The 9,487-nt window shown below is 37.7% G+C and overlaps 1 long non-coding RNA gene across 1 annotated transcript; it reads right to left on the reverse strand.

Moving 5' to 3' along the window:
• LOC110389601 lies at positions 225 to 9,162 on the reverse strand. Its single transcript, XR_002433313.1, has 3 exons — positions 8,599 to 9,162; positions 3,311 to 3,461; positions 225 to 931 (listed from the first exon to the last, which is right to left on the reverse strand). It is a non-coding gene; the product is annotated as an uncharacterized LOC110389601 (long non-coding RNA).

Below are 9,487 nucleotides of genomic sequence, written 5' to 3' on the forward strand. Positions count from 1 at the left end.
TCTGAATGACAGAGGCCAGATAGAAATGGAAGTTCCAGAAATGGAACATCATGATGAATGCTCTCATTACAAGTTTATATAGCTATATTTGATTTAGTGAAAACCAAAGCTCTGGATTTTCACAGTCACTGGTATTTGAATACAATCTCAAAACGGTAATTGCTAGAGTCAGTCTTCATAATTCTGGTTCTAAATTTTAAACAAAATAATCCGAAAGAGGTCACTCAGAACAAAACTGAAATATTTTTTTTTTCTATTAAGTATTGGAATTCTCCTGCATGATTCATTTGAAACTGCTAATTCTTAAAGCTCTTAATACAAACAATTTGCTACATTGCATTCTGTCTATCCATAAACACAAATGTCCGCATTTCTTTTATGAAGCATCATGGGAATTATTGCTTTGAACATTCTCTTATTTCGAATCTACTGCAGTGAGACACATAGCCATCTTTATAGGAATTATATTGTTTTCATTTCTGTGACTGAACAGAAGTCTTATGATCCTCTGTTTCAAGTTATTTTTGCCTTTTTTTCTTAGCTGACGATCTGCTTCCATTGCTGCAGGGAGCAATTTGTAGAAATTTTTAATCTGACCTTTCCTTCTCATGCCAATTAGTAGTGCTCCTGAGGTCTGTGCTTTGTGTGACCATTTAAACCGCAAATTAATTCTGCTTCTTGAATCATCATTAAAGCAGCTTCCAAAGGTTCCTTCACTGATGAGGAGGGGTGGTGTATGTTTGCTGGTGAGTAAGCAGTATGATAAGGCCTCTGAGGCAGTAGTGTTGCTACATGAAGTAGAGTTGCACTGCTGCAGGTTGAAGTGCTGAACTGTTCGACTATCCATGATTTTCAGATCATTCCAGCAGATGATGTGCTTGGTCCTTACTGCTCTCCTGTAGCATTCCTTTCTTTTTCTAGAATTCACAACCTGTTTGTCAAGAGAAGAAATTCAGACATTCTCTGCATAGCTACACAAAGATTTTCACATTTATTTTCTTCTATTTCAAGAGCCTCTTCACTTGGAAGACAATTTTGAGGACAATTCAGAGGAGAGAGAGCTGCTGTGGAACAAGGTGGAAGTTGTCAAGAGTATTCGTGACAGAACCAGGTATTTCAATGAGGATTTTGTTTTTTTCAGAGTCTTAAATTCCATAGCACAGTAATGTAGAAATTCTTTTAGATTCATGGATGTTGCAGATAGAAAAGTCACATGCAGTCATCTGGTTCATCATTCTGAGAGCACAGGGATATTGTTTGGTAGGACATATGTTTCTAATATTTTTTATAGGATAAGTGATGACTCATCGGGCTTACACCATCCCCAAAGGAGCAATATTCTATGGCTAATCAAATTTCAATTCTGGGAAGATTTTTTTTTCTAGCTATAGATTTTCCATTTCTTTTATTTCATTACACTTGCTTATCTCTTCTGAACACTACTTTCTAGTTTTTTTATTTAAGTTCTTTAGCTGTATCTTTCCCCCTATCAGATCAAAATGTTTTAAACTGATCAAGTAGTTGAAGCCTATCTTTGTTTCTGCCTGGCATGTTGCCTCATGAAACCCTGTTCATTAGAGTACCATTTAATCTTTTTTGTTGTTGTTCAAGCCTAAACATTTTGGGCAAACGTGAAAAAAATGAGTGTTTCCCTCCATGTTAATACAAGCAATACAGTCATTCACTTGAAGCTCTGCACACTCAAACAAGGCTTTAAAATTTGGCAGGAATGATACATGCTCAAAACTAAAGTGTGCCTTGTACCATCACTGGAAAATACATTTAAGAGAAATGAGAAAACTAAAAAAGTCAGTTCTCATCAGAGATCAAGATACTTGACAGAGCTCTGCTGTTTGCTTTTGAGCATGGAAGATGCTATGCCCCAGCCATGGCCAAGAGAGGTGAGTGGAGCAAGGCTGCTGCAGCTGCCTGCCTAGGCAGTGTGCCAAGGAACCTTGGGCAGGCTGCCACATTGCTGGAGGACATGGGGCACCTGGCTGCCCCTGGTGCAAAGCAGGTACTAGGAAAGTGGGAGAGGAAATGAAGAAATCAATGATGGGGGGAAAGGAAAGTAAGAGCCAGAGGAAGGTGTTCAAGAGCAAGGGAAGGAATACACTGATAGAAAGAGTAGTAGAGCAGATGAGGAGAAAGAGAAGTCTGAGCTGGGAATTAAAGGAGATAATAACAGTCAAGGAAAGGTGTGGGATAGGCATAGGAAGGAGTATCAAACTCTATGCTATACAGTCCCTTCAAGAACCTGGCATTTGATAACCATTAGAAAGTTGTGATATTTTGTATCAAAATATCTACAACACTGAAAGAAAAGAAACCAACAACCTACTGATTGCCCTGTCCCCAAATGCAAGACTTTGTATTTCTGTAGTTATGACTTATTTTTGCTTTGTGAATGTAATCCTGGATTTGGAGCCTTGCTGGTAAATGACTACAAGATCTCTCCTCTGCAGAAAAATGTTGTATTTAACTGTGTTTTAGTATTCAGTGTGCCAGGGTTTATTATGACCTATCACTAAGCTAGTTGAGTCTAACAAATACAAGAACTACATTTAAAAATATTGTGGATAGTAACAGAAATGTAGGGAATAACTTGAATCCTTTAAAATAATTGAGATCATTTCTTTCAAAACATATTAACGAGTAGGAAAATATTAAGAAAAATATTATCACTGAAATGGTATTCTATTTTCAGTGTCTGCTTGAAAACACAAAATCTGTTAAATTAAACTTTCCAAAACTGATTTGTCAAAACTTAGCTTGTCAGCCTAGTGAGTTTCTTCTGCTATTGCATTATTTAGCTATTATTAATATTAGTGATAAAGTAATATATATATTTTAAAGATGAATTCATAGTTTGCTATATATGAAAACTAGATAAACATATGTTGTACTATTTCTTTTGCTGAAACAACTGAATATTTGAGTGTGTGTGTGTATATATATATGTAGATACAAACAAAAGAGAGAATTCTACTTGGAGCAAGAATTTAGACTGATCATTCCTTCCTCCTCATGCATCCCAGAAATCTCCAGCATGGAAGTGCTAGCCCTGTGTTTAACCAGCTCTGGGAGGGGGGTGCTGAATATTGTGTCCTGAGGAAGAGTGCATGGGTGAATTAATCATTTATTGGGTGCAAAGATTCCCATGAAAGACTACAGCTTTTTGAAGCAAACTTTCTTTGATGCTCCTCCTGTGCACTTCTCATTATATAAAGTAACAACAAGAAAGCCACCACCTAATACTAATTACATAGGCTGAGTCTATGTAAGACTGCAACTTCACAAACTTACTTACAGATTTCACGTCTTGCCTCTCATTTCTTCATGCCTGTGACTTGCTTGAAGTACATGGCAGGCACCTCTGTCCAAAGACAGCCTGCTGCTCTGTACGTGTTGCAGTTATGGCTCAGTCTTGAACTGGGTTGCAGCTAAGGATTGGGGTACTACTGATAGGTGAAAGAGAGAACACTGATTAAAAAATTAAGTGTTTCCATGTGAAGAAGTTTAACAATAGAATATAATGCTTCCAACATCACTGCATTAGACTGCAGAATACGAAGTCTGGGGTAGGACCTGCTCAAAATTTTGTTGCGTAGGAAAATGTGGTCTGGCTAATAAACTTGTGGGGGACTAACACACATCTCTGATTATCTGCATATACCATTATATACTGTGATACAGATAATGTGTTTTTTTTAATTTTAATTCTGAAATACTGAGTGTCCAGAATAGACTTGTTTGTCACTACCACTTTCTTCTTGAACAGGAAGGAGAAACCATCAGGAAAAGTACTTATTCCATCCAATGTTTAAGAAGGTATAGTTTCAGGCCTTTTCAGCCCAAGTAATCTCTAATTTCCATTGAAGGGCAACAGAACTTTACACTGGCTTGTGATGTAAAATAATAATTTTCCAAGCCTGGACTTTAAGTGTGTAGTTTAAAATGACCTGCTAAGATACCACAAATTAGAGGGATAGGAGAGTCAATCTAGAAGCCAAGAGCAGAGAAAGGGAAGCAGAAGACCCCTGAAGGCTATTGAGAGACATTTAAAGGAGAAGAGAGAGAGATCAGGCAATATCCGATACACTCAGAAGGCTTGAAAGCTGTTAGGGTCTCAACACTTCGTACCAGAAAAGCAACTTCATAAGTATTCTTGGTTAGAAAGCCAGATGGGACACTAACAAAACTATCTGGTGTATTTGTTAATCAAAACTTATCATTAATCTTTATTAATAATTCCTCAGTCTAAAAGTCCTGCAAAATATTAGGTCACTGCAGTGCATCTAGGGAAGAAGTAGGCACTCAAGTCCAAAATTGTAGATCTGTAAATGCTCCTCTTTTGGTTTCTAACTGCTGTAACTAGCCTGCCACTTGGAGCCTAACAGTTTTCTTCTGTAGAGGTACATAGGAATACAGGATTTGCCAGGACAGAGAAAATTGGTGCCCAGCTCGTACATGCAGCTGTTTCGGATTTTTGAATGATCCAATCCACCTAAGCCTTCAGGGATATCTCAGAGCACAGTGCCCAAGCCTGACTGCCTTAGATGGAGCCAGTAACATTCATATGATACACAAAAGCTGTCCTGTTGTAGTTTTAAATACAGCTGTTTAAAAAATTCACTCCTAACAGAGTCAAAAACGGATGCTTCTTGATTGAGATACTGCATTTACTGATAAAAAATTGTTTGGAGACACGTTAAATTGGAGTGATTGCATAAGAAAGTCCATTTTGAAGCCATTATTTCTAAAGCAAAGTAGGAACAAAATTAGAAGGCATTTCGTGTTGTGAGTTTCATACAACTGGACCCAGGAGGCATTGGATCCTAGCAGACTTTTACACATTTTGTTGTAAATGCTAAATTATTGGTGCAATGCCTATCAGCTTCCTTTGGTGATCTGAGCAAATCTGGCATTTAACATACCAGTTAATGTGTAATCAGGATATGTGGATATGTATAAAACAAACTACTTAATAACTGACTGATATGCAAACAAGTAGTATTTCTGAAGCCTCCATTACTTCAGGTTTCCTGCTTTATTCTCCAGCTGCTACTTTATTTTTTTTTGCCTGTGCTATTGCCAACTTGCGTATTTTAAAAAGTCATCATGCAAAAGCTGGCTGATTAAAAGCAAGTTACTCATCAAACTCATTACAGCTTTCATGAGCATCTGTCCCACAACTGCCGGAAGAGTTATTTCGCTATAGTGGCATTTTCATTAAATCTTCTATTTTAGTCCCTCTTTCTCAGGCCTCATTTTTCCAAGGATTAGTTGTCTTACAAATGTATCCAGTATTCTTTTGATTTTGCCAACCAATATCTTTGAGGGAAGAGGTCAGACCTGAGAATTGTGCTCAAGATCATCAACTCATCCCTTTGAAACAGATATTTAATTTCTCAGCATTGTGTTCTTTGTGATCAATGAAAAGACCCTTTTGTACCTGCTCCAGCTATTCCATTATTAATTTCTTAAGTAAGCTTTTGACTGACTCAATCTGTCTCTTCTAATGTCTTCAGAGTAGGCTGCAGCTCATGCTTCCTTAGCTGTTATTTCAGCTCATACATTGCAGAACCATTAAGATAATTCTACAAATTTGTACTGGACAGTTTTAATTTTCCCTTACTGTAGTGCTGAACCACTGCCAGTGATGTAGCAGCAATGATACATTTAGGCTCTCAATTTTGTTTCCAGCTTCTTTTCCTAATTTCCTTAGACAGATTCTCATGGGTTTCTTGCTTACGCACTAGGGGAAAGGAATCTTCATTTTGGCTATGGGGGCTATCAAAAGTGTTCTAAACTGCCTTTTTTGTTTGTTTGTTTGTTAGTTACTGTAAAAACATTTTAAATTAAAAACCAACCAAACAAAATGACTTGAAAAGGAGCCTGATGAGAAATGTGAATTAGCTTGTTGGTTTGTAAAAACCTTTTCAAACGTTAAGATGTGAAGTGGAGATGTTACAAGTGATCAAAATAAATTATGATCATACCATTTAGATTGTTATAAACATCTTTGAACAACAGTTAAGAGCATTGTTAGCAAACACGTCTAATCTGACTTGTATTTTAGCATAGAGCTAGGACAGGCAGTTAGAACTGAACTGAAGTTATAACTTCAGTAATGCTGTTCCATCTTCTTCTCAAAACCCTCTAAACACGAAATTGATCTGTAAACATAAACTTATTCCAAAGGTCTCTGGGAGGGATTGTTTTCAATGGGGAAATAACATTGCGTACCTCTGGCACAATGAGCAAACTCTAAGTCCAGCAGCATAGCAACCATCTTCCAAGAAGTGGGCCTAAACACAGCAAAAGCCTGAATAGCAACAGATGAACATTCTGATTCTGAATGCTTTCCTTTCCAGATTATTAGAAAAAGCAGACAGTGTCTAGCATCCCAGCAGGAACTGGAAATGCCCTGCTCATGAAGGGAACCAACCTTTTCTCTTAAATCAACAGTATGAGTGCAAGAGATGCAATGACAGTTTGTCCTTTGTAAGCAAGCTACAGTGGAGATAAGAAAAGCAGGCTGACACAGCCTCTTCACCGGTTACATTTGGGATCCCTGGCAGCAAGAGCTGAAAGCAGAGGAAGATGGAGAAATTGCTCTTCTAGATGATTTCTTTTCTACTTGTAGGAAAAAAAAAATAAAAAGGAAAGAAGAAAATGTGTTAATACTTCACGTGTCCAGTTTCATTTATGTGTGGCCAACCTGTTTCTCATTTTTTGTTTTCCATTTCTAGCAGACAATGGGACATAGCATTGGTCTGTGTACTCAAGCAGAGACAAAAATAAATAGCAAAATGTGTTATTTCCTTTCAACTTTGAATGCTGAGACTCATGCAGTCTTCTCTACCGTAGAGATCACAATTACTGTAGATTTGATAGGAGACCTGCTGCAGCAAAGTAAGGAAATCATATGGAAAATAGAAAATAGAAAATAACATGTGGCTCTAGCAAGGATAACATATACTCTTCATTCAATTCAGGCAAAATTAAGGAATCGGTGTCTGGAACATCAAGATAACATTTTGAATATCTGGGACCAGTAACTTTCCACTTTATTCATCATAATACTTTCTGATTGTTTAACAAAAATAATTAAAAATGAAACCAAACCCAACTTCCATCCTCACAATGGCAGACCTAACTCCTGTGATCACAAGATGTATCATCTCCAGGGCACTGGTTATGACTTCTCATTTGCCCTGGCTTGCATTCAAGACCACGATGAATTGGAAGTATATTTCAGTGAACATAGTGTATCAGATGCAAAACTGGTGAAAGGGAGAAGACAGTCATTGTACAGAGTAATAAAGTTATGGATTTTGATACAGTTCCAGCAAGCAAATATGCCAGCCTGTTTCTTGCAACACAAATAACTCTGATTAGTTTATACTGGTATTATATTTTCTGTTCACTCTTTTATATTCACTTTCTTTTGAAAATAACAGTTGTGTAGGGTAGTATTTCATTTTTTTTCATGGGATTAATAACAAGAAATAGCCCTTGACAGAGATGTTTTACAACAACTGCAGTATGCTTGATCAATAAAATAGCGGTAGGCTTAAAAGTGATGAAGGCAGAACTTGCACAGAAGCTGAATCTGTACTAGATGACTCATTTCTGAAACAAAAATGGCTCAGATTTTCTCATACAAACAGTAGATCAATTTCTTTAACATTCCCTTAAACTGTTTTTTCAGATTCACAGTCTGAAAATTCTTCACAATTCTGACTAAGCATAGAATGAAATAATCAAGCTAGTCTTTACACATCTTGTGAAAAAAAAGAAGATACCATTACTGTCATTTATATTTTTAACACTTTGAAGGTGTACAAACAGCTATCTAATGAAATCTATTAGATCATCTGTATGATATAAACAATTACTGTTACTTGGCAGAAGGTATAAAAGATGGAGTTACTTAAAGAGCTATTCTGTTCTGGAAATTGGCAATCTGTACTTATGTAACACAAAAATAAACACATTGTTAGTCTCTAAATAAAACTAAAACAATCCAGAGCAGGTATGCCAGAGAGTATACCCGTTTTTGTCAGACTCAATTTCGTGGACATTGAATTCCTAAGTAAAAATTTGCAGAATTCCTGAATATTTTCTGTAGAATTTACAAGATCTCTTTCTGGCACTTTTCTTCCTTCTTCTTCCTCTTCCTCTTCCTCTTCCTCTTCTGCTTCTTTCTTTCTTCCTTTCTTTACTCACTTAATTATGTAGTCAAACTATGTCTATGTAAGTGTAGTAATTGCCAATAAAGGAAAAAATGAATCTCAAATTCAGTCTCAGGACTCCTTTTCTTCAAAGAAAGAAGGTTACCAAGGCTAATTTCAATATATTTCAGTTTGCCCTTTCTTGCTGTTATGTTGCTTCCTACTCCAATTACTGGAGGAGATGGTTCAACATATATATATATATCCGGAGGAAGATAAAGGCAGCAAACGAGGCCAAATGCTGCCCAACTGATTTATTACAAATTCTAAGTAACTAAGGAATGTGAGGAAGATGGGGAAGTTAGCGATAGTAAAGAGAGAAATCCTAGCAAATGGTTTACAAAGCAGGGATAGTCACCACCAGGGATCCAGCGATGTCTCGTTGGTCAGTAGGGAGGTGACAAGTTGGTCAGCGATGTCTTGTTGATCTGTATGGCTGCAGTTTGGCAGAGGGGGTACCCATTCCATCTTGGAACTTTTCAAGTTTTTATCCTCTTCATAGTGTTGTTTTGGTTACCAGGGGCAGCAGCTTGTTACCAGCAGCACTTATGTTTTGTTTGTCAGGGGTTGCCTTAGTTGCCAGGGGCATTTACGTTTTGTTCGTCAGGGGCGACAGTAGTTGTCAGGGGCACTTATGTTCATTAGAGGCAACAGTATGTCCGTAGTACATGCCCCTCCTGTTGGGTAATCGGCAGTTGATCATGTGATTGTCGCATGGTGGGCTGCTAGGTGTGCCATACCACTGCACGGTGGTCTCCTCCGAGACAGCCCTCATAAGTCAGCTTGAATGCCCAAAAAGAACAATGGCTGAAAGCAGTTTCTCCTGATTGCCCATCTGAATATTTTGCTCTTACTGCTGTGCTCATGGTAACCATTAACCCCAAAATCTTGTCAAGCAGGTTATGTCTTGGATGGGTGCCACTGAACAAGCTTTGAGCCAAAGACTTCCAGCTTCTTACAGTTGCTGTTTTTGCCTTCACTAAGACTCATCTCCGCAGTCACAGCGTGCAACTCATGTAACAATTTCAGCTGACAGAACTCCAGTGTGAAGAGAACATGGATGTTTTCTCCACTTGATCTTTCCAAAAGGGCCCCCAAATGCAGGTAATCTGCCTCTCAGAAAGAAGTTATACTCTATGTTTTAGGACAGTACAAAAACTTCCCTCAAGTCTCTCCCATTTCCCTATCATCTTTTTATAGTGACACTTGGACTGCTTTATCTGAGTTCTGTCTGTGACTTGGAATTG

Source organism: Numida meleagris, chromosome Z (genome assembly GCF_002078875.1).
Source record: "Numida meleagris isolate 19003 breed g44 Domestic line chromosome Z, NumMel1.0, whole genome shotgun sequence".
Classification (NCBI taxonomy): Eukaryota; Metazoa; Chordata; class Aves; order Galliformes; family Numididae; genus Numida; species Numida meleagris.